General features: G+C 45.5%; 1 long non-coding RNA gene across 6 annotated transcripts in view; it reads left to right on the top strand.

Moving 5' to 3' along the window:
• Window positions 1-21,858, top strand: part of LOC133228211 (uncharacterized) — a 71,045-nt gene extending 49,187 nt beyond the window's left edge. For 5 of the 6 annotated variants that reach the window (XR_009730132.1, XR_009730130.1, XR_009730134.1 and 2 more), the window contains one exon: window positions 10,009-14,788. This is a non-coding gene — a long non-coding RNA (uncharacterized LOC133228211). Of the gene's footprint in view, window positions 1-10,008; window positions 14,789-19,774 lie in introns of those variants that run through there. The other variant, XR_009730131.1, reaches the window with a different exon arrangement.
• Window positions 21,859-27,173: the final 5,315 nt, after the last annotated feature.

Below are 27,173 nucleotides of genomic sequence, written 5' to 3'. Positions count from 1 at the left end.
TTCTGGGGCAGGGTGGGTGGTGAGAGGGGGAGGAAGGAGGAAGCAGGGGTTGATGTGCCTGTGACCTGGAAGAGCTTAAGGAAACTGACTGGGGGAGAGCAACATCCTTCACTCGCTCCTGTGTTCAAACTGGTCCTCCTGGAGCCTGAACCAAGCAAGTGTGTCACCTTGGGAATTACTGAGAGAAAGGCTTAGGCGACGCCAGAGGTTATTTATTTATTCATTTATTGAAGGTTGTTTTTTTTTTTTTCTTAAGAATCCAGTCTTTACTGAATGTGTTACAATACTGCTTCTGTTTTATGGTTAGGTTTTTTTGGCCACTAGGCAAGTGGGCCAACCAGGGATGGAACCTGCAACCCCTGCGTTGGTAGGTGAAGTCTTAACCCCTGGCCCGCCCGGGAAGTCCCCCCAGAGGTTATTCACATTCTCTCTTCCCACGTACACTTGCCCTTTTGATCCGCTCTCTCTGCTGCCCTGTCCTGCTCGGTGGCTTTTGGGAGGAGATGGCCTGCCTCCTCCCTGCCTCCCCTCCATGTTGGTGGGGTTGTCAGTGCTACCTGCTGGGCAGCAGAGGGAAGACAGGCTGGGGACCGCCGCCCCCGACCCCGCAGGCAGCTTGTGTCCCTCTTCTGAAGTCACAGCTCCCAGAGGGAGCTCTTTTCCACAGGGCCACTTTTATCCCTGGTTTGCGGCGACCTCTCCCTTCCTTGACACTTCTGTCACAGGGGTGCGGGGCATCCCCACCCCGGGGTCCTCCACGTCCCGAGGTGTCCCTGCTCTCCGCCCGCGGCTCTGCGGACTAAGCTGCCCTAAGTTGCTGTGTGCCCTTTCCTGCCCCCTCCATTGTTCCACAGACCCCCTTCCACAGACCTGAACCTCATCCTGGCTTTTCAGGGACTCCAGTTCAGTCCAGTTCAGTCCCTCAGTCGTGTCCGAAGCTTTGCGACCCCGTGGACTGCAGCACGCCAGGCCTCCGTGTCCATCACAAACTCCTGGAGTTCACTCAAACTCATGTCCATTGAGTCGGTGATGCCATCCAACCATCTCATCCTCTGTCATCCCCTTCTCCTCCCGCCTTCAATCTTTCCCAGCATCAGGGGCTTTTCAGGGACTCCAGCGGGCCTTAAACAGGGGAGAAGAATGCTCTCAGTCCCTGGGTGAAGAATGCAGAGTTTACATGACGCAGCTCAGGGTTGCAAACCACACGATACACCCAGCTTAGGATGTTATCAAACTCGGGTCCTTATCTCTCCATTCCGCTGAAATGTACAACTACGATGAGCCCGGCTTTATGTCGTCATCGCTTCTCCATGAAGTTGAAGGCTAGATAAAGCGCTCCATCCCTGAGCTTGAACACCCATGATCTCAGCCACACTGACCACAAGGCTCTTGGTATTTGCACTTCTGTGGCCCACGGACCCAGCTATGCCCCTGCGGACTTGACAGGCTCATCCCATTTCTCAGAAGAGATTTAATGGCAGAGAGTTCATGTCCGGCAAAGACTTCATTACTTTTATTAGCTCTCCATGCTTTCCTGCTTGCTGCTGCACTGAGAGGTCTTACTGAATAATCTATACTTGTCAGAAATACAAATGTGCCCTAGCTCCAGACAGCTTTGATTCCACATATTGCACTTTCTTATTTAGGATATTCTGGAAGGGGTTAGACAGATGCCTTCTATAGGGGCCTGGCTGCAGTGTGGTGTTGGTTTATGTCCAGTATAGTCCAGTATTCTTGCCCGGAGAATCCCATGGACAGAGGAGCCTTGTGGGCTACAGTCCACGGGGTCACAAAGAGTTAGACACGTCTGAGCGACTCAGCACGCACACACACACCAGCAAAGCAGTAACATCTAATTTCCTTGTGCCCGAGGCCCCTGATGAAGTGCATTCATGATGCTGAATGACTCACAGATGCCTGTTGCTTTTTAGGCTGAGGCAGGTTTTCAGGGAGAAAAGGACTTTTTTACTACTTCTTCTAATTCTATTATTGACCTTCAGTTCAGTTCAGTTCAGTCGCTCAGTCGTGTCCAACTCTTTGCGACCCCATGAATCGCAGCACACCAGGCCTCCCTGTCCATCACCAACTCCCAGAGTTCACTCAAACTCACGCCCATCGAGTCGGTGATGCCATCCAGCCATCTCATCCTCTGTCGTCCCCTTCTCCTCCTGCCCGCAATCCCTCCCAGCATCAGAGTCTTTTCCAATGAGTCAACGCTTCACATGAGGTGGCCAATCTACTGGAGTTTCAGCTTTAGCATCAGTCCTTCCAAAGAAATCCCAGGGCTGATCTCCTTCAGAATGGACTGGTTGGATCTCCTTGCAGTCCAAGGGACTCTCAGGAGTCTTCTCCAATACCACAGTTCAAAAGCATCAATTCTTCAGCGCTCAGCCTTCTTCACAGTCCAATTCTCACATCCATACATGACCACAGGAAAAACCATAGCCTGGACTAGACAAACCTTTGTTGGCAAAGTAATGTCTCTGCTTTTGAATATGCTCTCTAGGTTGGTCATAACTTTCCTTCCAAGGAGTAAGCGTCTTTTAATTTCATGGCTGCAGTCACCATCTGCAGTGATTTTGGAGCCCCCAAAAAATGAAGTCTGACACTGTTTCCACTGTTTCCCCATCTATTTCCCATGAAGTGATGGGACCGTAGGCCATGATCTTCGTTTTCTGAATGTTGAGCTTTAAGCCAACGTTTTCACTCTCCACTTTCACTTTCATCAAGAGGCTTTTTAGTTCCTCTTCACTTTCTGCCTTAAGGGTGGTATCATCTGCATATCTGAGGTTATTGATATTTCTCCCAGCAATCTTGATTCCAGCTTGTGTTTCTTCCAGTCCAGCGTTTCTCATGATGTACTCTGCATAGAAGTTAAATAAGCAGGGTGACAATATACAGCCTTGACGTACTCCTTTTCCTATTTGGAAGCAGTCTGTTGTTCCATGTCCAGTTCTAACTGATGCTTCCTGACCTGCATACAGGTTTCTCAAGAGGCAGGTCAGGTGGTCTGGTATTCCCATCTGTTTCAGAATTTTCCACAGTTTATTGTGATCCACACAGGCAAAGGCTTTGGCATAGTCAATAAAGCAGAAGTAGATGTTTTTCTGGAACTCTCTTGCTTTTTCCACGATCCAGCGGATGTTGGCAATTTGATCTCTGGTTCCTCTGCCTTTTTGAAAAGCAGCTTGAACATGAGGAAGTTCACGGTTCACATATTGCTGAAGCCATGCTTGGAGAATTTTGAGCATTACTTTACTAGCATGTGAGATGAGTGCAATTATTGACCTTAGATAGGTTAAATATTTTGGGGGATCTGTTTTCCCACTCATGTATGTCGATGCATGAATTGTGCCCTGAATGTCTTATTTATTTTAAAATTAACTTTGTTAATCTTTCCAAAGAATTGACTTTTGCCTTTACTGATTTTTGGTGGCAGTGTGTGACTTGCAGGATCTTAGTTCCCCAACCAGGGATGGAACCCGTGTTCCCTGCATTGGGAGCACAGAATCTTAAGACCACCGGGAAAGTCCCCCAATGTCTCTTTTTAAAAAAAACACCACAGTCAAAACTATTGAATAGTATCTTATAACGTATTTGGTTATTAAATCTCTATTAGTTAAAATAAATGATAATACAAGCGTATGAGTACTAACAGAGTATGAAAGAAGAAAAATAAGCAGAGTGTATCCAGTTGAGATTAGTGTTGATAAGGCAGGACAGTCAGCATTGATCACACAAGCGTTTTCAGCTGTCTTTAGACTTTAGTATTATTCATAAAAAGAGAAAAGAGAGGACGATGGGTATTTGTGTCAGGCCCTGAACTAAGAACTTTATGTCTCTTATTTCATTTAGCTATTTAAGTTAAATTTACCTCAATAGCAAAGTCACAGAAGCTCCCTAAATGTGTGTCCAGAGGTGAGTGGATATAGATATGGTCCATACATACAAGGGGCTTCCCAGGTGGGGCTAGTGGGAAAGAAGCTGCCTGCCAATGTCAGACACACGACATACCTGGGTTTGACCCCTGGGTCATGGAGATCCCCTGGAGGAGGGAGTGGCAACCCACTCCAGCAGTGTCGCCTGGAGAATCCCATGGACAGGGGAGCCTGGTGGGCTACTGTCCATAGGGTCACAAAGAGTCGGACACGACTGAGTGTCTACCACTTCACTTCCTTATTTTTCATGACCAAATTCCATTTTTTGTTTGCCTTTCAACTACGTATCAAAATATAAGCATTTTGTGCCAGACTAATACTTAGAATACGTACTGATGTTTAAATTTTTTACATCATTGACTGTCAGTCTTTCTGCTTTGGCTCCTTTTATTAATACTATGCTTGAACAGACCTCTTTCACTAGAAGATGACATAAATGTTTGCCTACTTTCTATGATAGAGCTCTTTCTTTATCACAATATTAAATCCTAACTGGGTGGAGTGGAGCTGAAGGCGCGATGTCCGGCAGTGACACCGCTGTTCTCCGTATGACGCCTCCTTTTCCTAAGAGGCCTCAGCGAATGCTCCGTCTCCTCCCCAAAGACTTACCAGGCCAGTGGTGTTGTCTATTTTGTGTGTATTTCAGCCGTGTTTGAGGTTTAATTTTGGTCGGTTGCTCTGCCATTTTGGTGACACACGAGAGGTCACCTTTGGACAACGCAGAGCGTTAGGGGCACCAACGCTTCCTCGCGTCGCACCAGCCGCACACCACGGGGTCCTGCAGTGTCTACTATGGAAAAAAATCTGGATATACGTGAACCTGTGCAAGTTCAAACCCATGTGTTGCTCTGTTGAAGGATCAACTGTATTTCAGCAGCATGGTGACTTGATAAAGCGTTGGAATACAATTCATACGTAGACATGTTCACGGCGTGGTTGTGTGGTTGCCTGCTGCTGCACTCACGCTGGACACGTGCGCGCGTGCTCAGTCGCACGGTTGGGCCCTCCTCTTTGTGCCCCGTGGACTGTAGCTCACCAGGCTCCTCTGTCCGTGGCGTTCTCAGGCAAGAATGCTGGAGTGGGTTGCCATTTCCTCCTCCAGGGGATCTTCCCGACCCAGGGATTGAACTGGCGTCTCTGGCATCTCCTGCACTGGCTGGTGGATTCTTTACCCCTGAGTCACCTGGGAAGCCTCTATGCTGTATAATAACCATCCAAAATGCAAGGGCTTGGGGACTTCCCTGCAGTGGTTGAGATTCTGTGCTTCCACTGCAGGCGGCATGGGTTCAATCCCTGGTCCGGGAACAAAGATCCTACATGAGGGGCAAAAAAAAAAAAAGAAGAACCCCCCACCCAAGAAAAAACTCCAAAATGCAAGGGCTTAAAATAGCCCTTTTAAACAGGGTTTCAAGAAGCACTTAAACCCTGATACCCTAAGGCATTTATTATATGTAACTAATTAACTATGTTCCAGGGGGAAGATTAGAAAAATAGTCACTCAAATATTTTTTCTATAGGGCTTAATTTTCTCATGGAGACTCCATTGAGAAAGGGTGGCTTAAAACAGTATACATTTATTTAGCTCAAGAATCTGCAGCTTGATGTAGGTCAACAACAGACTGGTTCCAAATAGGAAAAGGAGTACGTCAAGGCTGTATATTGTCACTCTGCTTATTTAACTTATATGCAGAGTACCTCATGAGACACGCTGGACTGGAAGAAGCACAAGCTGGAATCAAGATTGCCGGGAGAAATATCAATAACCTCAGATATGCAGATGACACCACCCTTATGGCAGAAAGTGAAGAGGAACTAAAAAGCCTCTTGATGAAAGTGAAAGTGGAGAGTGAAAACGTTGGCTTAAAGCTCAACATTCAGAAAACGAAGATCATGGCCTCCGGTCCCATCACTTCATGGGAAATAGATGGGGAAACAGTGGAAACAGTGTCAGACTTTATTTTTCTGGGCTCCAAAATCACTGCAGATGGTGACTGCAGCCATGAAATTAAAAGACGCTTACTCCTTGGAAGGAAAGTTATGACCAACCTAGATAGCATATTCAAAAGCAGAGACATTACTTTGCCAACAAAGGTCCATCTAGTCAAGGCTATGGTTTTTCCTGTGGTCATGTATGGATGTGAGAGTTGGACTGTGAAGAAAGCTGAGTGCTGAAGAATTGATGCTTTTGAACTGTGGTATTGGAGAAGACTCCTGAGAGTCCCTTGGACTGCAAGGAGATCCAACCAGTCCATTCTGAAGGAGATCAGCCCTGGGATTTCTTTGGAAGGACTGATGCTAAAGCTGAAACTCCAGTACTTTGGCCACCTCATGCAAAGAGTTGACTCATTGGAAAAGACTCTGATGCTGGGAGGGATTGGGGGCAGGAGGAGAAGGGGACAACAGAGGATGAGATGGCTGGTGGCATCACTGACTCGATGGACATGAGTCTGAGTGAACTCTGGGAGTTGGTGATGGACAGGGAGGCCTGGTGTGCTGCGATTCATGGCATCGCAAAGAGTTGGACACGACTGAGTGACTGAACTGAACTGAAGCTGGTTTTAGCTGGGCTCACTCTTAGCCTGGTGGTTTGCTGGCCGTGGACTGAGGAGCTGCATGTAACCAGGCTGCGTACCTTTTATCCTCTAGGTACCAGCCCACATGCTTCTACTTCAAGGGGCAGAGGGCAGGACAGGAAGCAGATACAGTGTTTTCAAACCTCTGTTTGTTGCAAGCTCACTAACATCTCATTGGCCAAAACAAGTCACCTGACTGAACTCAACCCTGAGGGGCTGGGAAATCTACTTTACCTTTTGATAGAAGAGACTGCAGAGGCACCTTGCACAGAAGGTGCAGGCAGGGAGGGGTGGAGAAATTGGGGCCATTAAGGTAATTAATGCACCGCCGCGATGTAACTCATAACAACATGTCTCCTGTTGTTAATTTTCTTTAAGGCTTTTTACTGACTCTTCCTGAAAACTTGTTATGTTTTGGAGTCATTTTGTCAAGATAAAAAGTTGCCCACCGGGATTTGCACCACCAGAAAGTATATATTGACTCCTGAGCTTGATGCTTTTAGATGTTCATGGCATTTGGTCTTTCCAGTAAATGAAAGTAGCTATTACCACCCCCATTTTACAGGTAGTGACACTGAGGCTCAGTCAGATTAAATGCAGTCATCTTTTGGTATCTTCAGTATTCTTGAGAAACCCATGAACAATATGAAGACTCTTGAGAGTCCTTTGGACTACAAGGAGACCAAACCAGTCAATCCTAAAGGAAATCAGTCCTGAGTATCTTTTGGAAAGACTGAAGCTGAAGCTGAAACTCCAATCCTTTGACCACCTGATGTGAAGAACTGACTCATTGGAAAAGACTCTGATGCTGGGTCTCCTTGAAGACCAGCAACTCCTTGAAGGCAGGAGGAGAAGGGGACAACAGAGGATGAGATGGTTGGATGGCATCACTGACTCAGTGGACATGAGTTTGAGCAAGCTCCGGGAGTTGGTGATGGACAGGGAAGCCTGGCGTGCTGCAGTCCATGGGGTCGCAAAGAGTCAATGACTGAGAGACTGAACTGAACTGAAATTAGTTACAATACCTAATTCAATGTAAATATTATGGAAATAGATGTAAATAGATGCCCGCAGGTGGCAAATTCAAGTTTTGCTTTGGGGAACTTTCCAGGATTTTTTTTTTCTGTATATTTTCCATGTGGATACAGAGGGCCATGGACAGGTAGTTAAATACTGTAACTGTTTATCTCGCAGCAAGTACGGTGGGAGCCTGGGCTCCAATTTAGGGTTCCTATTAGAAGTCCTCCCCTTCCTCTCATCCAGGGATGCTTCCTTTGATAACCGCCTGAGGCTCAAGCAGGCCAACGTCCATGAATGGGCCTGAGAGTTAATGTGAAATAAGACTCGGTGATGCTGGAGTCCCCACACGATGGGCCTGGGGAGGCAATGTGAGCTAAGACTCGGTGATGCTGGAGTCCCCACACGTTTCTGTAAATACAGGCATGTCTCATTTTATTGTGCTTTGCTTTATTTTGCTTTTTACAAATTAAAGGTTTGTGGCAACTCTGTGTTGAGGAAGTATATCTGTGCTATTTTTTCCAACAGCGTTTGTTCGTTTCGTGTCTCTGTCATACTTTGGTAATTTTCACAAAATTTGAAATTTTCATTATTATTATATTTGCCATGCTGATCTGTAATCAGTGATGGTAAAGAACCCACCTGCCAATGCTGGAGACTTAAGAGACACGAGTTTGATCCCTGGGTTGGGAAGATCCCCTGGAGGAGGGCATGGCAACCCACTCCAGGATGCTTGCCTGGAGAATCCCATGGACAGAGGAGCCTGGCGGGCTGCAGTCCATGGGGTCTCAAAGAATCGGACACGACTGAAGCGACTTAGCACACACACGTAATCTTTGATGTTACTACTGCAAAATGACTATGACTCACTGAAGGCTCAGGTGATGTTTAGCATGTTTTTAGCAATAAAGTATTTTTAAATTGAAGCATGTACCTTTTTTAAAAGATGTAATGCTAAGGCACATGTAACAGACTACAGCATAGGATAAACACAACTTTTTATTTTTTTAAAGTTTTTTTTTTTTTGGAGGTGGTTCATTTTTAGTCTTTATTGGATTTGTTACAATTTAGCTTCTGTTTTATGTTTTTGTTTTTGTTTTTCTTTTGGTCTCAAGCAAGTGTGATCTTAGTTCCCCAACCAGGGATTGAACCCCTGCTTTGAAAGGCCAAGTCTTTGTTCCTGGCCCACCAGTGTGTTAGCCACTCAATCGTGTCTGAGTCTTTGCAACCCCAAGGACTGTAGCCCGCCAGGCTCCTCTGTCTATGGGATTCTCCAGGCAAGAATACTGGAGTGGTTTGCCGTGTCCTTCTCCAGGGGATCTTCCCGACCCAGGGATCGAACCCACATCTCCTGCAACAGCAGGTGGGTTTTTTACCACTGTGCCACCTGGGAAGCCGCTGAACCACCAAGGAAGTCCCTAAACATAATTATTATGTGTACAGGAAAACTAAAAAATTCATGTAACTTGCTTTACTGTGGGTGGTGGTCTGGAACCAAACCAGCAATATGGCCAAGGAATGCCTTGTAAAGCTCAGGAAGTTTTTAATTTGCAGGAGAATCTTTTATATCTCCTTCCTGTTTCAGGCATTAGTTTCTGTGTATACAATGTCATTATATAAATTGCGTTACCTATATAATTGACAGAAGGAGATAAATAATCGCAAGAAGTGTAGTTGACATTTATTATGGAGGCACTAACTTTTATAACTCTATTGTGTTATAATCTGTTCGATTTTCTGGCAGTTTGGAAGAACAACTATTTATGAGGGGATTAGCTATGTCTTCAGGCTGCCAAAATTTTCCCTTAGGAAGCTTTGATTGGGGTTCAGAAATGAGGTAAAGGAGCTGAGGGCAAGTGGCAGGATCTCGTGACAGGGCTGCCAGGGGTGGTGTCAGATGCTGACCTGCTTCATTTTATCATTTTGGGAAACGACGCTTAATAAGTTTGAGCATAGTTTGAAAAGTGAGATACTCATGTTCATTTTGATTAACGTGTTTTTTTTTTTTTTGCTAGAAATTCTGGAAACAAGCAGCAGTAGAAAAAGTAGTGAGAAAACTGCTTGAAGTTAAACTTTTGAATATTTTTAATGAGAGCCAAACCACTTTGCATCTGAAAACCAGTCATATAGCCAGGAGCCTTAATGTTTTGGGTGGTCCCATCAATTCAGATCATGAGTTGACCCCACATGGAAATGGCTGAAGGTGGGACAGGGTGGTTGAATTCCAGGAGCCCTGGCTTCTCTGACTGCCTCGTGGCTGAGCACGAGGGTTTGCACTGGGTTATTCATACCAGCTTGTGAATCATGAGCACGTGAATTTCCTCTGAGTTTGTTCATCTCCTTGATCATTGGGGAGCTGCCATGCCACCAGCCTGAGAACAGTATCATAGATTCCTGAAGGTCCTGGGAAACATCCCTGAGAACGTGCTGCTGATGAGAAATGCAACTCAATTGCTTTCTCTTCTTTGGTTTGATGGCAGGACTTTGCAGGAGCAACAGGTGGAAACCCCATAATGTCCATCGAGGAATAACTACACGAGAACAGCGCTGAACGTCTGGAGACAGGACGTTGTAAGAAGCTGTCTGCTCACGGCATGAATTTAAGAGGGGTTGTAAAGACTGGAGATAACACATATTAAAGTATCTGGTCCACAGTGGGCACCCCATGCATGTCAGCTGTTATTCCTACAATTGAGGCATGGTCTGCATTTGCTTCCTTCTGAATGGAAGGAGGAAACTGGGCAAGATCAATGGGGTCCACATATGACTGATCATCAGAATTTTGGGAGGAGCTTCCTAAATTCCCAGATTACCAGGTTGAAGCACTGGTGATTCTTAGTCAATAGGCATTTTATTTTATTTATTTATTTAATTTATTTTTTATTGAAGGATCATTGCTTTACAGAATTTTGCTGTTTTCTGTCAAACTGTTTTATTTTTTTTTTAATTTTATTTTATTTTTAAACTTTACATAATTGTATTAGTTTTGCCAAATATCAAAATGAATCCACCACAGGTATACATGTGTTCCCCATCCTGAACCCTCTGTTTTATTTATATTTAAATAAAGCTGCGCATCTCATTCTGTTGGTCAGCTAGAAGCCACTAGAGGAGGAGATTTCTAAATTCCCTCTTGTCTGCACCATCCAGAGTTCGCATTTGGAACTTGGAGAAGATTCCTTCCTCAGTATTTATTGCTTGAGCTTCTGCAAATCTGCATTAACTAAGGTCCCTGGGCACTGTGCCCGTCTCAAGGGTGATAACTTGAAACCTGGTTGAAAGCACAGACGGGGACCTGACTGAGGAGCATCGCCATTTTTTCTCTTTGTTGTTGCTAAGTTGCTAAGCCGTGTCCTGCCCTTGGCAACCCCATGGACTGCAGCACACCAGGCTTCCCTGTCCTTCACTGTCTCCTGGAACTTACTCAGACTCGTGTCCACTGAGTCAGTGATGCCATCCAACCATCTCATCCTCTGTCATCCCCTTCTCCTGCCTTCAGTCTTTCCCAACATCAGAGTCTTTTCCAATGAGTCAGTTCTTCGCATCAAGTGGCCAGAGTACTGGAGCTTCAGCTTCAGCATCAGTCCTTCCAATGAATATTCAAGCATGATTTCTCTTAAGCAGAATCAAACTAAGAACCTATTTATTGACTTTCAGGTGGTCATGCCAAGGCCCCACGGTCTTGTTGGCGCTGCTTGTTTGCAGGGCAAATTGGGTTGAGGAGCAGGGCTGCTTTCCTGGCTACACCCAGACTTCAGGGAGTCCACGACCTGGGGAGCCTGGGGACACACCCCAGTCCTTAGCCTTGTCCAGATTTCAGGTCGTCGTTTCCAAGTGTGTCTGTGCTATGAACAGGACGAAGGGAATGTCACAGAAGTATCTGCTGTCACAATTTCTTTTGCTACATACAGCACTTTATGCCCCTTTGGGGTCACAATCCTAGACGTGTACCCTGTTGCCCCGTGAATTTTTCTCCTAGTCAAGAACGTCATTCAGAGCACAGGTAACTGAGAAGAATTTGTTCATGAATCCTTATATACAATCAGTATCTGTATGAATACTGCGTTCATGTGTGTTTCTTGAAAAAAATCCACCAATTATTTATAAGTGACTACTCGACACTTACGGGGCTTCCCTGGTGGCTCAGTTGGTAAGGAATCCACCAGCAATGCGGGAGAAGACCTGGGTTTGATCCTTGGGTTGGGAAGATCCCCTGGAGCAGGGCATGGCAGTCCACTCCAGTGTTCTTGCCTGGAGAATCGCCATAGACAGAGGAGCCTGGCGGCCTACAGGCCGTGGGATTGCAAAGAGTCAGATACGACTGAGCGACTAAGCACAAGCACTTGACACGTGCTGCATGACGAAACGAGATGCACCTTTGCGGCCAGACGTCGCTGTGGAGAGCCACCGATGCCGAGATTTCCGATGCCGGAGAGAGGTGCCCATTTTGGCTCCGTCACCACCCTCTGTTGGAAGCAGGACTGTAGGACTGTCTCTGCTCTCAGATGAGAGATGCTTCAGCTCTACTCTGGGTTACACTGGGCAGCCTCCGGCGAGGACAGTTCTCTGTAATCCTACCCGCAGAGGAGAGGTTTGCGGAACACATGTGGGTTTTGAGAAAGCTGGCGTATTTAGCACAGGGTCATTTGGGAATTGTCCGTTTTTCTGAGTATTCATTTGCCAAGATCTTGAACTGAACTGAACCAGAGACCCAAACCAGAGGCTGGTGAACCAATTTCAGTTTCTGAAACAATAAACGAATTGGTTAACCACAAACCAATGGAGAACTATTTCAGATTTAACCTACTCGACCTGTTTCAACCAGAACTGGTTGTGAGTACATTTTTTTTCCCCTTCTAAAAACCACAAAACCATAACAGCAAAATGTTTTCACATCAGAGCTAAATTAAATTTGGTTTGAGTTCCTGACTTCAACTTTGATAGCTGAAATGCTTTAACCTTCTCCTTGCTTAGTGTTGATGATAATTTGGTAGAAATTTGCGTTTGAAGATCAGAGAAATGTTGCCCAAGTTTGGAAATAGCATTTCAAGTATATTATCTTTATCATTAAGTTGAAAAAGGCTGTCCTAGACTGTATTTACTGAGGGTTCACTGAAGGTGAAATCAGGAGTCAGGAGGAGGTACACGGTGCCCAGACAAGCTCTTTAGGTGTTTGTTACATTTGCAGTTGTCACTGAGCCAAGTGCCAACATTTATATAAAGCTGTGTTTTTTTTGCATGTTATTCACCAAAGAAAGAAATAAGAGACCCCTACTGTTGTTCACATGCTACTTGATACCTTGTACCAGCAATGAAGAGACGCTAAGAGCATCTGAATTCATTGATGAATATGTTTCCTTGGAATGTAATTAAAAGCTCCATTCCTTTTATTATTATTATTATTTATTTTACACCCCACTCCTAGGAGTTAGTTAGGAATTTCCAGGTGGTGTGGTAGTAAAGATCCACCTGCCAATGCAGGAGATGAAGGAGACACAGGTTTGAACCCTGGGTGGGGAAGATCCCCTGGAGAAGGAAATGGCCACCCACTCCAGTATTCTTGCCTGGAGAATTCATGGACAGAGGAGCCTGGCGAGCTACAGTCCATGGGGTCGCAAAGACTCAGACACGACTGAGCAGCTGAGCGCACAAGGTCGTGTCAGTTTCGGGTACACAGCGATCCGTTCTGTCTGTGTAGACAGAGACCCACAGGGCTCTGCGGCGGTTGGGTCTTACAGCTTTAAGTGAAAGAGCTGTGTTTAAGCCCAGTGCTGTTTTGATTCATGGTCCAGCGTATTAACTACCATGTAATGTGCCTCTGTCTTGAGACATTGTTCTGTTTATTCCATGTTTCCTTCTGTATTTTTTTAAATTTACTTATTTGTTTGGCTGTGTCGGGTCTTAGTTGCAGCACGAAGGGTCTCTCTGTGGCGGGCGGACCTCTAGGTGCTGTGTACTGGCTCGGCTGTGGCTCGTGGGCCCAGTTGTCCCGTGGCAGGAGGGATCTTTGTTCCCGGACCAGGGATTGAATCCAGGTCCCCTGCATTGCAAGGTGGCTTCTTTGTTTTTTTCTCTTTCTTTTTTAATTGAAGGATAATTGTTTTACAGAATGCTGTTTTCTGTCTCACGTCAACGTGACTCAGCCACAGGTGTACATATGTCCCCTCCCTTTTGAACCTCCCACCCATCTCCCTCCCCACCCCACCCCTCTAGGCTGATACAGAGCCCCTGTTTGAGTTCCCTGAGCCATACAGCAAATTCCCATTGCCCTATCTATTTTATAATTTTCTGTGTATAGTTCTTTTGTCTCTTTCAGATCAGATCAGATCAGTCGCTCAGTCGCGTCCAACTCTTTGTGACCTCATGAATCGCAGCACTCCAGGCCTCCCTGTCCATCACCAACTCCTGGGGTTCACTCAGACTCACGTCCATCGAGTCAGTGATGCCATCCAGCCATCTCATCCTCTGTCGTCCCCTTCTCCTCTTGCCCCCAATCCCTCCCAGCATCAGAGTCTTTTCCAATGAGTCAACTCTTCGCATGAGGTGGCCAAAGTACTGGAGTTTCAGCTTTAGCATCATTCCTTTCAAAGAAATCCCAAGGCTGATCTCCTTTAGGATGGACTGGTTGGACCTCCTTGCAGTCCAAGGGACTCTCAAGAGTCTTCTCCAACACCACAGTTCAAAAGCATCAATTCTTTGGTGCTCAGCCTTCTTCACAGTCCAACTCTCACATCCATACATGACCACAGGAAAACAATAGCCTTGACTAGACGAACCTTTGTTGGCAAAGTAATGTCTCTGCTTTTGAATATGCTATCTAGGTTGGTCATAACTTTCCTTCCAAGGAGCAAGCGTCTTTTAATTTCATGGCTGCAATCACCATCTGCAGTGATTTTGGAGCCCAGAAAAATAAAGTCTGACATTGTTTCCACTGTTTCCCCATCTATTTCTCATGAAGTGATGGGACCCGATGCCATGATCTTCATTTTCTAGATGTTGAACTTTAAGCCAACGTTTTCACTCTCCACTTTCACTTTCATCAAGAGGCTTTTTAGTTCCTCTTCACTTTCTGCCATAAGGGTGGTGTCATCTGCATATCTGAGGTTATTGATATTTCTCCCAGCAATCTTGATTCCAGCTTGTGTTTCTTCCAGTCCAGCGTTTCTCATGATGTACTCTGCATATAAGTTAAATAAGCAGGGTGACAATATACAGCCTTGACATACTCCTTTTCCTATTTGGAAGCAGTCTGTTGTTCCATGTCCAGTTCTAACTGGTGCTTCCTGACCTGCATACAAATTTCTCAAGAGGCAGGTCAGGTGGTCTGGTATTCCCATCTGTTTCAGAATTTTCCACAGTTTATTGTGATCCACACAGGCAAAGGCTTTGGCATAGTCAATAAAGCAGAAATAGATGTTTTTCTGGAACTCTCTTGCTTTTTCCATGATCCAGCGGATGTTGGCAATTTGATCTCTGGTTCCTCTGCCTTTTCTAAAACCAGCTTGAACATCTGGAAATTCACGGTTCACATATTGCTGAAGCCTGGCTTGGAGAATTTTGAGCATTGCTTTACTAGCGTGTGAGATGAGTGCAACTGTGCAGTACTTTGAGCATTCTTTGGGATTGCCTTTCTTTGGGATTGGAATGAAAACTGACCTTTTCCAGTCCTGTGGTCACTGCTGAGTTTTCCACATTTGCTGGCATATTGAGTGCAGCACTTTCACAGCATCATCTTTCAGGATTTGAAATAGCTCACCTGGAATTCCATCACCTCCACTAGCTTTGTTCGTAGTGATGCTTTCTAAGGCCCACTTGACTTCACATTCCAGGATGTCTGGCTCTAGGTCAGTGATCACACCATCGTGATTATCTGGGTCATGAAGATCTTTTTTGTACAGTTCTTCTGTGTATTCTTGCCATCTCTTCTTAATATCTTCTGCTTCTGTTAGGTCCATACCATTTCTGTCCTTTATCGAGCCCATCTTTGCATGAAATGTTCCTTTGGTATCTCTGATTTTCTTGAAGCGATCTCTAGTCTTTCCCATTCTGTTGTTTTCCTCTATTTCTTTGCATTGATCGCTGAGGAAGGCTTTCTTATCTCTTCTTGCTATTCTTTGGAACTCTGCATTCAGATGTTTATATCTTTCCTTTTCTCCTTTGCTTTTCGCTTCTCTTCTTTTCACAGCTATTTGTAAGGCCTCCCCAGACAGCCATTTTGCTTTTTTGCATTTCTTTTCCATGGGGATGGTCTTGATCCCTGTCTCCTGTACAATGTCACGAACCTCCGTCCATAGTTCATCAGGCACTCTATCTATCAGATCTAGGCCCTTAAATCTATTTCTCACTTCCACTGTATAATCATCAGGGATTTGATTTAGGTCATACCTGAATGGTCTAGTGGTTTTCCCTACTTTCTTCAATTTACGTCTGAATTTGGCAATAAGGAGTTCATGGTCTGAGGCACAGTCAGCTCCTGGTCTTGTTTTTGCTGACTGTATAGAGCTTCTCCATCTCTGGCTGCAAAGAATATAATCAATCTGATTTCGGTGTTGACCATCTGGTGATGTCCATGTATAGAGTCTTCTCTTGTGTTGTTGGAAGAGGGTGTTTGTTATGACCAGTGCTTTTTCTTGGCAAAACTCTATTAGTCTTTGCCCTGCTTCATTCCGTATTTTGTCTCTTTAGGTAAGCTTATTCCTAGACATTTAATTCTTTTTGTTGCAATGATGAATGGGATTGATTCCTTAGTTTCTCTTTCTGAGTTTTCATTGTTAGTATATAGAAAGGCAAGTGACTTCTGTGTATTGATTTTGTATCTTGAAACTTTGCTAAGTTCACTGATTAGCTCTAGTAATTTTCTGATATTATCTTTGGGGTTTTCTATGTACAGTATCATGTCATCTACAGAGCTTTACTTCTTCTTTTCCATTCTGGACTCATTTCTTTTTCTTCTCTGATTGCTGTAGCTAGGACTTCCACAACTATGTTGAATAACAGTGGTGAAAGTGGACACTGTCTCGTTCCTGATCTCAGGGCGATGCTTTCAGTTTTTAACCATTGAGAATAATGTTTGCTGTAGGCTTATCATACATGGCCTTTACTACGTTAAGGTAGGTTCCTTCTATGCACATTTTTTGAAGAGTTTTAGTCCTAAATGGGTACTGAATTTTGTCAAAGGCTTTCTCTGCATCTATTGAGAAGGTGGCTTCTTAACCACTGGGCTACCAGAGAAGTCCCTTCCGGAGGAGTCTTAATGAAAAGTGCACAGCCCAGACTGTGTGCCTGCTCAGTCTCCTCAGTTGCATCCGACTCTTTGAGGCCCCATGGACGGGAGTCCCCCAGGCTCCTCTGTCCTGGGGTTCTCTAGGCAAGAAAACTGGAGTGAGTTGCCATGCCCTCCTCCAGGGGATCGTTCAAACCCAGGGATCAAACCTGTGTGTGTCTCTTGAGTCTCCCACACTGACAGGCGGGTTCTTTACTGCTAGTGCCCCCGGGAAATGCTGGAATTGGCTAAAAACTAAGCCGGTTACTTCTATGCTTTGGCAACACCATCCTGATTTAAGCTTTTCTGGGCCGTTTTCTCTTCAGACAGTTAAGCTGAGTGAGAGAGTGAGCCACAGAAAGCCCCTGTCCGCCCCTTCCATTTTAGGGGGGTGCTCCAGGGAAGGGGAGCTTGACCGTCGCGAGGCCCAGCTCAACTTCTCACTCGCACGCCGTCTCAGGTTGCTTTTGCAAGCTGCAGTGCCATGGTGGCATCAGAAAGCCAAGTACTGAGCAGAGACTACAAACCCAGCCCAGCGCTCTGCGTGACGTCTGAGCAGAAACGCACCTCTTCAATTTCTTCTTCCCATTAGCCGGGTGTTTTAAAGCCTCGTCCCAAGGGGACGAATTTGACTCTCCATTCCTCCAGCTTTCCGTGGGCTCCTGTGACTTTAACTGCAGGCTTCCATCGTCTGAGGTCTGTGTGCAGGGAGGCCAGGCGCAGCCCATTAGGAGAGCCCGCGCCTCGGCTAAGTAGTCCAGCCGAGTGTGCCTGTTGTGAGGCGCGCGCATCCAGAGGCCCATTTTCCTTATTGCTGTAATTTGTTCTGATTCAAGTATTCCACGGAGAATGAGGTTTCTGGCCGGAAAGTGCTCAGCCGCGGCGGCGATGCGGGATGCAGACGGCCGGCGGAGCCTGAAAGAGGGATGGGAAATGTGTCCACGTGCCTCAGTGTGCAGCGTTTCTGATTTTTATATGGACATTAAACTTGGTCAAGCTGAAGTGCCATTTGCTCGGAGAGAGGATAATGTACACAAATCCCCGTGAATTCTCAAATACAGACTGAAGCTGGGGCGGCAGCGTGCGTAGGGCGGCCTGCACCCCGGACGCCTGTGATCTAGGGCTTACGATGGGGGAGGAATACACACGTACTGCCTGTGGAGTTCTAGGTGGTTATTTTGACTCTTGACAGATCACGTAAGATCATAAATCACATCAGTTCAGTTCAGTCGCTCAGTGGTGTCCGACTTTTTTCGACCCCATGGACTGCAGCACACCAGGCTGCCCTGTCCATCACCAACTTGTGTAGTCTTTCTTTAATTGCAAGGATGACAGTGTTTATCGATGAATCAGCAGAGTGTTTATGACAGGCCAGGGACTACACTAAGCCATTGTTTTTGTTTAGTCACTCAATCATGTCTGACTTTTTTGACTCCATGGATGGTAGCCTGCCAGGCTCCACTCTCCATGGGAGCCTCCAGGCTGGAATACTGGAGTGGGTTGCCGTTTCCTTCTCCAGGGGATCTTCTGGACCAGGGATTGAACCCAGGTCTCCTGCATCTCTTGCATTTTGTAGCTTGGGGACAGGCTGCCTGGGCTTCACTCTGGCTCTGCTACCCACGAGCTGTGTGACCTTAGCCAAGCGTCAAATGGAGCATGTAAGCCTCCATTCCCTCCTCTGTAAAGTGGGCTTAATTGTAGCACAGGCCGCATGGGACTGGAGGAAGGCTTAATTAAACAAGATAATTTAGGAGCGCACTTACACAGCACTTGGCACATAGAAGATGCGCAGAATATCAGCCAGGATGTTCACTGCTTTTTAACGTTTGCATACCATTGTTGAAGTCTCCTGCAGTCAGGTAGGAGATAAAAGGAAGAAGTGGATGCAAAAGGCATCTATGACTTTCCCGGGGAGTGACTTGAAACAGGTAATTGAAACTGACCAGGAGAGGGAGAAGCATGAGCTTCAGGTCAGAGGGTTTCATGGGTAGAAGTGTCCAAGCGATGGTCTGAGAGTAGCAAGAAGCAGGAAAGAGGATATGGAGCTCTTCCCTGCTGATGTAGAGACCTGAATTCTGTGGGGGAGGTGGAGACAGAAGGGGGGAGTGGGGTGGGGAGGGGAAGGGGAGGGGAGGGAGGGAGGGAGGCGGGGGAGAGAGAGCGAGGGAGATACATGGGTGAAAACATGAGATGGCATGGTTGAGCATACGGAGCTGTTGACAGGGCTTGCATTTAGGGTGTGAGGAGAACGTGATGATGGTACCTGGAGGGAGTGACAGTAACTGCTTGAGAGGTCACGCCCCAGTTTAGTGCCCACGCATATTCTTGTGACTTTCAAAATCCTCTCTTTACCGAGATTACAGTATCAGTGCTGGGATTCAGAAAGGTCTAGGGGCAGAGGGAAGTGTGTAACTGTATATAGCGGCGTTGGAGGAGGAGGTGGCGTTAGCTTACTAACTGGAGCTAGGGAGGGCTTCATGGAGGAGGTGACATTTTAAACCGGGTTTTCACAGGTGATGAAAAGGTATCATGAGTGAGAAGACAGATTAAAGAATTGAAACAAGAGAGAAGGTCATCCCTGGTGGTCCAGTGGCTAAGACTCTGTGCTCCCAATGCAGGGTCCTGGGTTCAGTCCCTGGCCAGGTAACGAAGATCCCACAAGCTGCATGGCATAGCCAAAAGGTAAAAAAAAAAAAAAAGAAAGAAAGAAAGAAGGAAAAAACAAAGATCCTGCATGTTGCAACCAAGACCAACACAGCCAAATATTAAAAAAATTTTTTTTTAATTAAAAAGCATAAATGAGAGAACAGTAAGAGTTAGGACATTTCAATATAGCACAATCATTGACAGACTAAAAAAATAGAGATAAGATGATTGATTTGGTGAGAAATTAATACACAGTGAGATAAAGATGAACTTGGCATATTGAATAGACCCCTTTATTGGTCTTTACTGAATATCAGATTAATAAAGCTGCTTTTCAGAGCGGGTCCCAGGAACTTCCTTCCAGAGAGCCATGCAGACACCCTGGCCATCTCCCACGTTACTCTGGCCACCATGATGCTTCAACCTAACAACTGCCTTTATTCCCGATGGTGAGTATGCCTAAGATGAGTAATTAAAAATTCTATCCCATGAAAGCATTGTTTTTTTTTTTTTAATTCCCCCCTAAATTTAGACTCAGACCTGCTGTCAGTGTGCAGTGTGGATGGTCACTTGATGAGTCTGGGGTAAGCAGATAATCACAGGCAGATAACAGGCATCAGTCATACTGCTTTGCAAGGTATCTGCTCTGCTTTATGTTACTGGATGGTCATTTATGATACTTTTAAAATATCTGTGATGGAATAAGGCTTTTATAACCAAACACCAAAGACAAAGCCATTCTTTCATTCATTTATTTATTTACTTATTTAAGCAGTCCACTTACCCTTATGCTGATTAAATTTGAATGCTTGATATGGTTGTCGAGAGCTATCGTTCATATAACTTACCAAAATGAAGGTGTCTCACATGAGAATATTAACCAAGGGGCAATACTAACTTTAGTTGTTGGTTTCAAAGCTCATTTTCAGTTTGTCATTTAAAACCTGCATTTACCCAGATCTCTGAGCATTGTCTAAAGCTAGAGGATTAAGAACATTATTTTACTTGCAATTTTACTCAACCTCTGTCAAGAGTGGGTTCTTCTGGCTCTGGCAGCACATGTACTATTTTCTTTTTCTTTCTTTTTTTAAAGCTGTGCCGTGTAGCATGTGTTATCTTAGTTCCCAGGCCAGGGACTGAACCCATGCCCTTGGCAGTAAAGTGTGGAGTCCTAACCACTGGACCACTAGGGGATTCCTACATGTGCTGTTTTAAAGACTGAGAGAAACACTTAAGTACCCCCAAGTATGTTTCTTCCATTCAGCTGCTTTGAGGGGTATCCCAAGTCAATGTCCAAACAAAAACGTGAACTTTAAAATATCAGCCTCTGAAGGCGTACTCCTTTCTTCCAAGTGTGCATGTGTGTGTGCTCAGTCCTTCAGTCGTGTCCGACTCTTTGCAACCCCATGGACTATAGTGCACCAGACTCCTCTGTCCATGGGATTCTGCAGGCAAAAATACTGGAGTGGGTTGCCATTTCCTTCTCCAGGGGATCTTCCAGACCCAGGGACTGAACCCATATGTCCTGTGTCTCCTGCAGGGGCAGGCGGATTCTCTCCTGCTGAGTCACCTGGGAAGCCCCCTTCCTCCAGACGTACTTCCTTCTTTTCTCCCTTGGCCCCCGTGGCCCCCGATCCCACACCACTCCTGCTGCGGAGAGCAAGTGGGCCCTGTTGTTGGAGGACGCCCTGTTCTTGACGCCAGCCATGCTGCTCTCTACCTCTGCGCCATTTCTCGTCCCCCTCCCGTCAAAGGACTTGCCAACCTCCGCGTGGAATCCCGCCCCCTCCCACCTTCAGGAACCTCACACTGCTGATTAGTTCAGCGATTTCCTCTTTTTCAGACATCTTTGCCCTTTCTCTTGATCAGTCTTCCCATCTGTTTTTAATCACGCCTTGTTGTTTAGTCATCAAGTCGTGTCTGACTCTTTTGCGACCCCGTGGACTGTAGCCCGCCAGGGCTGCTCTGTCCATGGGATTCTCCAGGCAAGAATCCTGGAGTGGGTCACCATTTCCTTCTCCAGGGGGTCTTCCCAACCCAGCTGTGGAACCCTTGTCTCCTGCATTGGCAGGTGGATTCTTTACCACGGAGCCAACAGGGAAGCCATTAGGTGCAGAGAAGTACTGTGTGATTCTGCTGTAGGAGGCACCTGGAGCGTCAGATTCACGGAGTCAGAAAGTACGCTGGTGGATACCGGGGGCTGGGGGGCGGGCGCGGGGGGATGGGGGCTTAGTGTTTATCGGGGACAGAGTTTCAGTTTAGGAAGGTGAAAAACTCGGGAGATGGGTGATGCTGAGAGCCGCACAACAATGTGAAGGAACCTAGCGCCCCTGAACCGCACAGTTAATATGGTTCACGTAGTATGTTTTGTATGATATGACTTCTTACCACAATAAAAACAAGTTGTTAAAAAAAAAAAAAAAACCCACCACCACTCCCATGTCCCTCCGAGGCCTGCTGGGTCAGCCATCTTTCTTTTGCGGTGAAATTACTTTAAAGATGGGAAAGTCTCCCCGTTCTCCCCTCCACTGAGGACAGCTCTCTTGGAGCATGTAGAACCACCTTTTCCCCTCTTCTCTCTGACGTCATCAGTGGCCTGTCTTGTCAGCATGCCTGATGAATATTTTCCGGTCACTACACTGGGATTCTCACCCACGGTGACTGTTGACTTCCTAGCTTTAGGCTCCAGGGTTCCAGCCCCCTTGATCCTGCCGCTGCCTGCCCCGTCCGCTCGCCCAGTCGCCTTCTTGCCTGGATTGTTAGCTGCTGGGGCGGGGGGCCGGGGGTGCACGGGGCCTCCCCTGGACCACTCCTCTTCCCACGCTGTGCGGCTCTTAGGCTGGCTGGGACCGTGGCTGAATGTTGGGGAGAAGACATTCCTTAAAAGATCAAACGCTGTTGCCAGAATACGGAAAATGGAAACAGACGCTGCGTAAGCAAACTACCGCCACCGCCACACAACAGACACACTAAAGTTTATCCCCATGGACAACCTATCTGGTACCTGCAGTCTGTCGTCAGAATGATCCTTCCTGTTCTTTATTAGCCTTGCTACATCCAACATCCGATCCCCACCATTTATTACTTCTGTGCTTTGCAACCAGTGCACATTTAGAATTTTTGATTCTGGACTTCCCTGGTGGTCCAGTGGATAAGAATTCACTTGCCGATGGAGGGGACAAGGGTTCAATCCCTGGTCTGGGAAGATTCCACATGGGGCAGAGCAACTGAAGCCTGTGTGTTCTAGAGCCCGCGCTTCACCGCGAGAGAATCCACCGCAATGAGAAGCCCACGCATCGCAACGAAAAGTAGCCCCCGCTCGCCGCAACTGGAGGAAAGCCCGCACACTAGCAAAGACCCAACACAACCAAAAATGAGTAAATAAATAGTATATATACATATATATAAACCCAAACAATTTTTGTTTCCTCTATAAACCTGCCAAGTGAGACCTTGACCTACTTCCTAGGGCTCAGAACCTGTCTCTCTGGAAAACCTAAATGAAAGCTTCCTAGGTATGTTCCGGTAACAGTCTTCTCTCCTTGGGCACTTACCAAGTTCTAATTTGTACCATCATTATTTCTGTTTTGTAGGCCAACTCTTTACTTGAATGTAAGCTTACCCTCTGCAAGGCCAAGGACTATATCTTGTTTATCTTTTCTTCCCTCATTGGGTCCAACCTGTGGCCAAGTTCATGGAAAGTACTTTTTGGTTGGTTTCATGATCATTATCTGTTCCTAGTAAGTCAGAAACAGGCATATTGGAACTTTCAAGAATTAAAAACAAAAGGAAAAGAGAAGGACAGTTGAAGAAGAAAAAGAAGAGGTTATACATATATATTCAATTGCTTAAGTAATTAAGTCCATCAGAAATAGCCACGATTTAAATTCCTGAGAGACACGATGGTATAACAAGTGCCCGTTCTGTCTCGTACTGTTACACAGAGCAGATATCTTAATCCTAAATATTGTGAGTTTTTCCCCTATTCTGGTTTTATCTCTAACGAATGACCTTCCCTTTGGTTGTTTGTGTTGGTCAGACATGAGCTCCATGTCCTAAACACATGTAAATTATTATGGAATAGCCTCTCTAAACAACCAAGTTCTAGGAAAATCAAATCACAACTGTGATAGTTTGGTAAGAAGAACTGATGACCTTCGGCCTCAAAGCAGCGCAACTGCAGCTTCTCGCAGGCACGTTAATGCGAAGCCTGGCTCTGTGAGTCCTGGGGGCGGTGGGAATGGCCCTGCTCGTACCCCAGGGGTGGCTGGCTTTCCCAAGGATGCGCTGGGGGGGCAGCATCGCTCTTATCTTTCCTGAACACTGTGCAGGTCCGAGGTGAATGTGACCTCAGTTCTTCCTTCTCCAAATCAGTTCTGCTTATAGAATTCTAGGATAATCATTTCGGTGAACGTGACTTTTAACCTGAATACAAGACTCTGACCGACACTGGCGCTCAAGCTGGGTGAACTCAGCCCCATGTCGCACAGCAAGCTGTTTTTCTGACGACATCGGTGAGGAAGGATTCGATGGAGACAGAGGTCAGGGATGCTCTGCTAGTGGCTCCTCACTCTTCATATTGAGTATTTCGACCTCCACGTTGCTCTGGATCTCCTCTCAAGACCTATCTAGTGATCTGCCCTGAAATACAGTGTTGTCATTTCTGAACCACCTGGCTTCTGCAGTCTTTAAGCTTATCTCATGTACATATTATATCTTTTGCTAAGAACAGAGTAAAACTTTAATATATCATATTTAAAGAGCAGAATACCATGGAGTCCATCATATCCTGGCTGATTAAAATGATGTCTGGCAGTTTTTCTTCCTCATTTGTTTTAATGTCTTTGTCTTTATGATACTTGAAGTTCATTGCTTTCTTTGCTGCCTAAGTCCTTTTATGAATATGCGTTTCTGTGTTGTGTCTCAACAGACAAGAAGAGTCTTTCTTCCTATTTTAAAATTGTGCTTTCAGAGCTGTAGGATACTGTGAGAAATATACTAAACAAAAATTCAAACATGCAAAAGTGTCACTTTGGGGCAGGCTTGTCATAGAGAGGGAGTCTGCTTCACGAAAAGACTTACCCAGACTCCCTTTAAAAAGAAGGTCTGTTGCTGTTGCCTGTGCAAAACAATGGCTTGTTAGAAAGCCTGGCGAGAAGAGCCTGCTTAAGTTATTTCTTACCAGTAGGGTTGCCAGGGAAAATACAGAATGCCCAGTTACATTTGAATTTCACATAAACAACAGATAATTTTTAGTATAGTATGTCCCAAACGTCACATGAGCATATTTGTACTAAACTAGGCATTGGTTATTTGTCTGAAATTCAAGTTTAAGTGGATGTTGTATTTTTATTTGCCAAATCTGGCAATTTACCAGGGTAGAAGAAAATCTTAAGGTATTTATTAAGTATCTTATTACAAAATTCAATTTATAAACAATATTTCTCTTTTTGGGGACATCAAAAGTGGCCCATGTTAGATGATACATGCAAAAATTCTTTGTGAACTAAAAATATGGGCACAAAAATTTTGTTTTTATGGTTAGCAACACAGCATGATTCTAATATCTAACACTCAAGAGCCTAACAGGCCCACTGTAAAGGCTGGTGTGGAGGACGGGGGAGATTTTTTTTCTCTTTCTTCAGTAGTGTTTCAAGCCTCCCAACTTCCAATGACTCTCACACAAACTCTTTGAGAAGAACATGTATATGAAGTGAGTTGTATTTGGTCTGAGTTAGGGCAAGAAATAGAAAAAACAGAGAAGCAGAAATGGCCCAGGCACCACAGTAAAAGGGACCTGGGTTCAAATTCTGTATGCAGACAGCTCAGAAGCTAATGGCTTTGGTCACGTTATGTAACTTGTTCTGGTTGTCATCATTTATGTTACTTGAGATAAATGACTTGTCTCATAAGTGGCTGTATGATACTAGGCATTTGGTCTTATAGTTATTGGTAAGGATATAAAGGAACAGCAAAGGTGAGAAGACCAGGGTGCGAGGAAGGAAGCAAGAGAGAGAGATGGAAGGACAGAATGCAGGAGGCTGTTAAAACCCTCTTAAAGAATGAAATTAAACAGAAGCAACCATCCCCACCTACCAGTGGTAACAAAAATCCCAGTGTGTTCAAATTCTTTCTCCCAAGTCTTGCTGGGATCCGTGAAACAAAGCTGCAGTCGGTTAAACAATTATTGAAATTTGTTTGATGAAAGGAAATACTCAACAACTAAGAGAAATCTGTCTAAACCAAAATTCCATATGGGAGGAGGTAAAAAATTAATATTTTGAAATATCTTGATGAGTCACATGGCCTTTGCCAGTTTTCTAAATGATTGATCAATTTTTTTTCTTTTTTTACTTTTTAATTTTCCATCTTGATATAGTCTGCTATCTTTTGGGCCATTTGCTTTATATAACATATAACCGAAATTTAAAAAACATGAGTATAAAGTAAGTTCTATTCCTATGAAGTGACTAATAGCATACAACTTGAGATCACAGGATTTGAGGAAATTGTAAGAATCTTACTCACAGAATATTGAGAATATCATTGTCTTTCTACAGAGAGCAGGGTGCTTTTGTCTTTTTTTTTCTTTCCTTTTTAAAAAGAAATCGAGGTATAATTGGTATATAATGTAAAAGTTTCGGGTGTAAAATATAATAATTGTGTACACTTCAAAGTGATCACTACCATGAATCTAGTTATTATCTATCACTATCTTTTTTTTCTGATAATAGGAAAAGTAGACTTAAATGGTATGTGATGCATATACTTTGGTAGAGCCTTAATGAGTCAGTGGGGGTCCAGTCATGATTAAGTAGTATTTCACCCAGAGAAGCACTGCATTTGGCAACATGCAGATTAGCAAAGTGGCACGTGAAGTTCCCGAGATGTGGATTTTAAGACCCAGCATCGCTTGCCTGTGTGAGGAACTTGTCCTCAGCCATGAACAATTCCCCAACTTCCGAGCACACTCCAGGATGCAAGAGATCCCCAGACCGGGGTGAAGATCACTGTCGTCAGCCCCTCAAGTCATCAGCCCCCAGCCCGAGGTGGGTTCACTGCCCCATATCCAATCGTGGGTAGAGCTACGGATGCAAATGACAGCCATGAATCCTTTCTTCTTTTCAAAGGAACGGGCCGGAGGAGCCTTCCGCCTCTCACTGGCTGGGGTCCGAGTGACCACATTGCTCCGGATGGTAACCTCTGACGGCATCCCCACTCCAACGCCCCAGTGAGTCTGAGCTACAGCAAGCACGCCCCAGTGGATTTAACAGCGCCATTTGGGAACTGCCGGCCCTTACTCGTCCACAGACACTCGGGGCGTTTTCAAACAGACGTCCACGGAGAAAGCTTTGGGGATCAGACGAAGGCTCCCCGACCCACCCTCCTGCCCATGGCCTGCCTCTCAGACGCCTGCCCTCAGGTTCCAGCGGTATTGGGGCATCTTCGAGGCTCTCATGGAGGAGATCAGCTTAAATGACCCCAAAGGAGGCTGTTGGTGCCTATTAGGTATCTGCCTGACCTTGGAATCACGAAGGTTATCCAGGCTGAGCTCCGAGGCTTCTCTGTGTGCTCTGGACCACCTCGCCCTCATCCCTCCGGTACCGCTGCTTCCGGTACTGACCAACCTCTTCCTGTGGCCCTTTTCCATCTTAGAGGATTCTGAACCCCCTTTGAGACATCGTAACCCTCGTGGTGGTTCAGCATCTATATGTCTGTGTTGTTACTTCCTTTTCA

Source organism: Bos javanicus, chromosome 16 (genome assembly GCF_032452875.1).
Source record: "Bos javanicus breed banteng chromosome 16, ARS-OSU_banteng_1.0, whole genome shotgun sequence".
NCBI lineage: Eukaryota > Metazoa > Chordata > Mammalia > Artiodactyla > Bovidae > Bos > Bos javanicus.
Note: the sequence above shows the minus strand (reverse complement) of the source record. Positions and strands in the feature narration are given on the sequence as shown.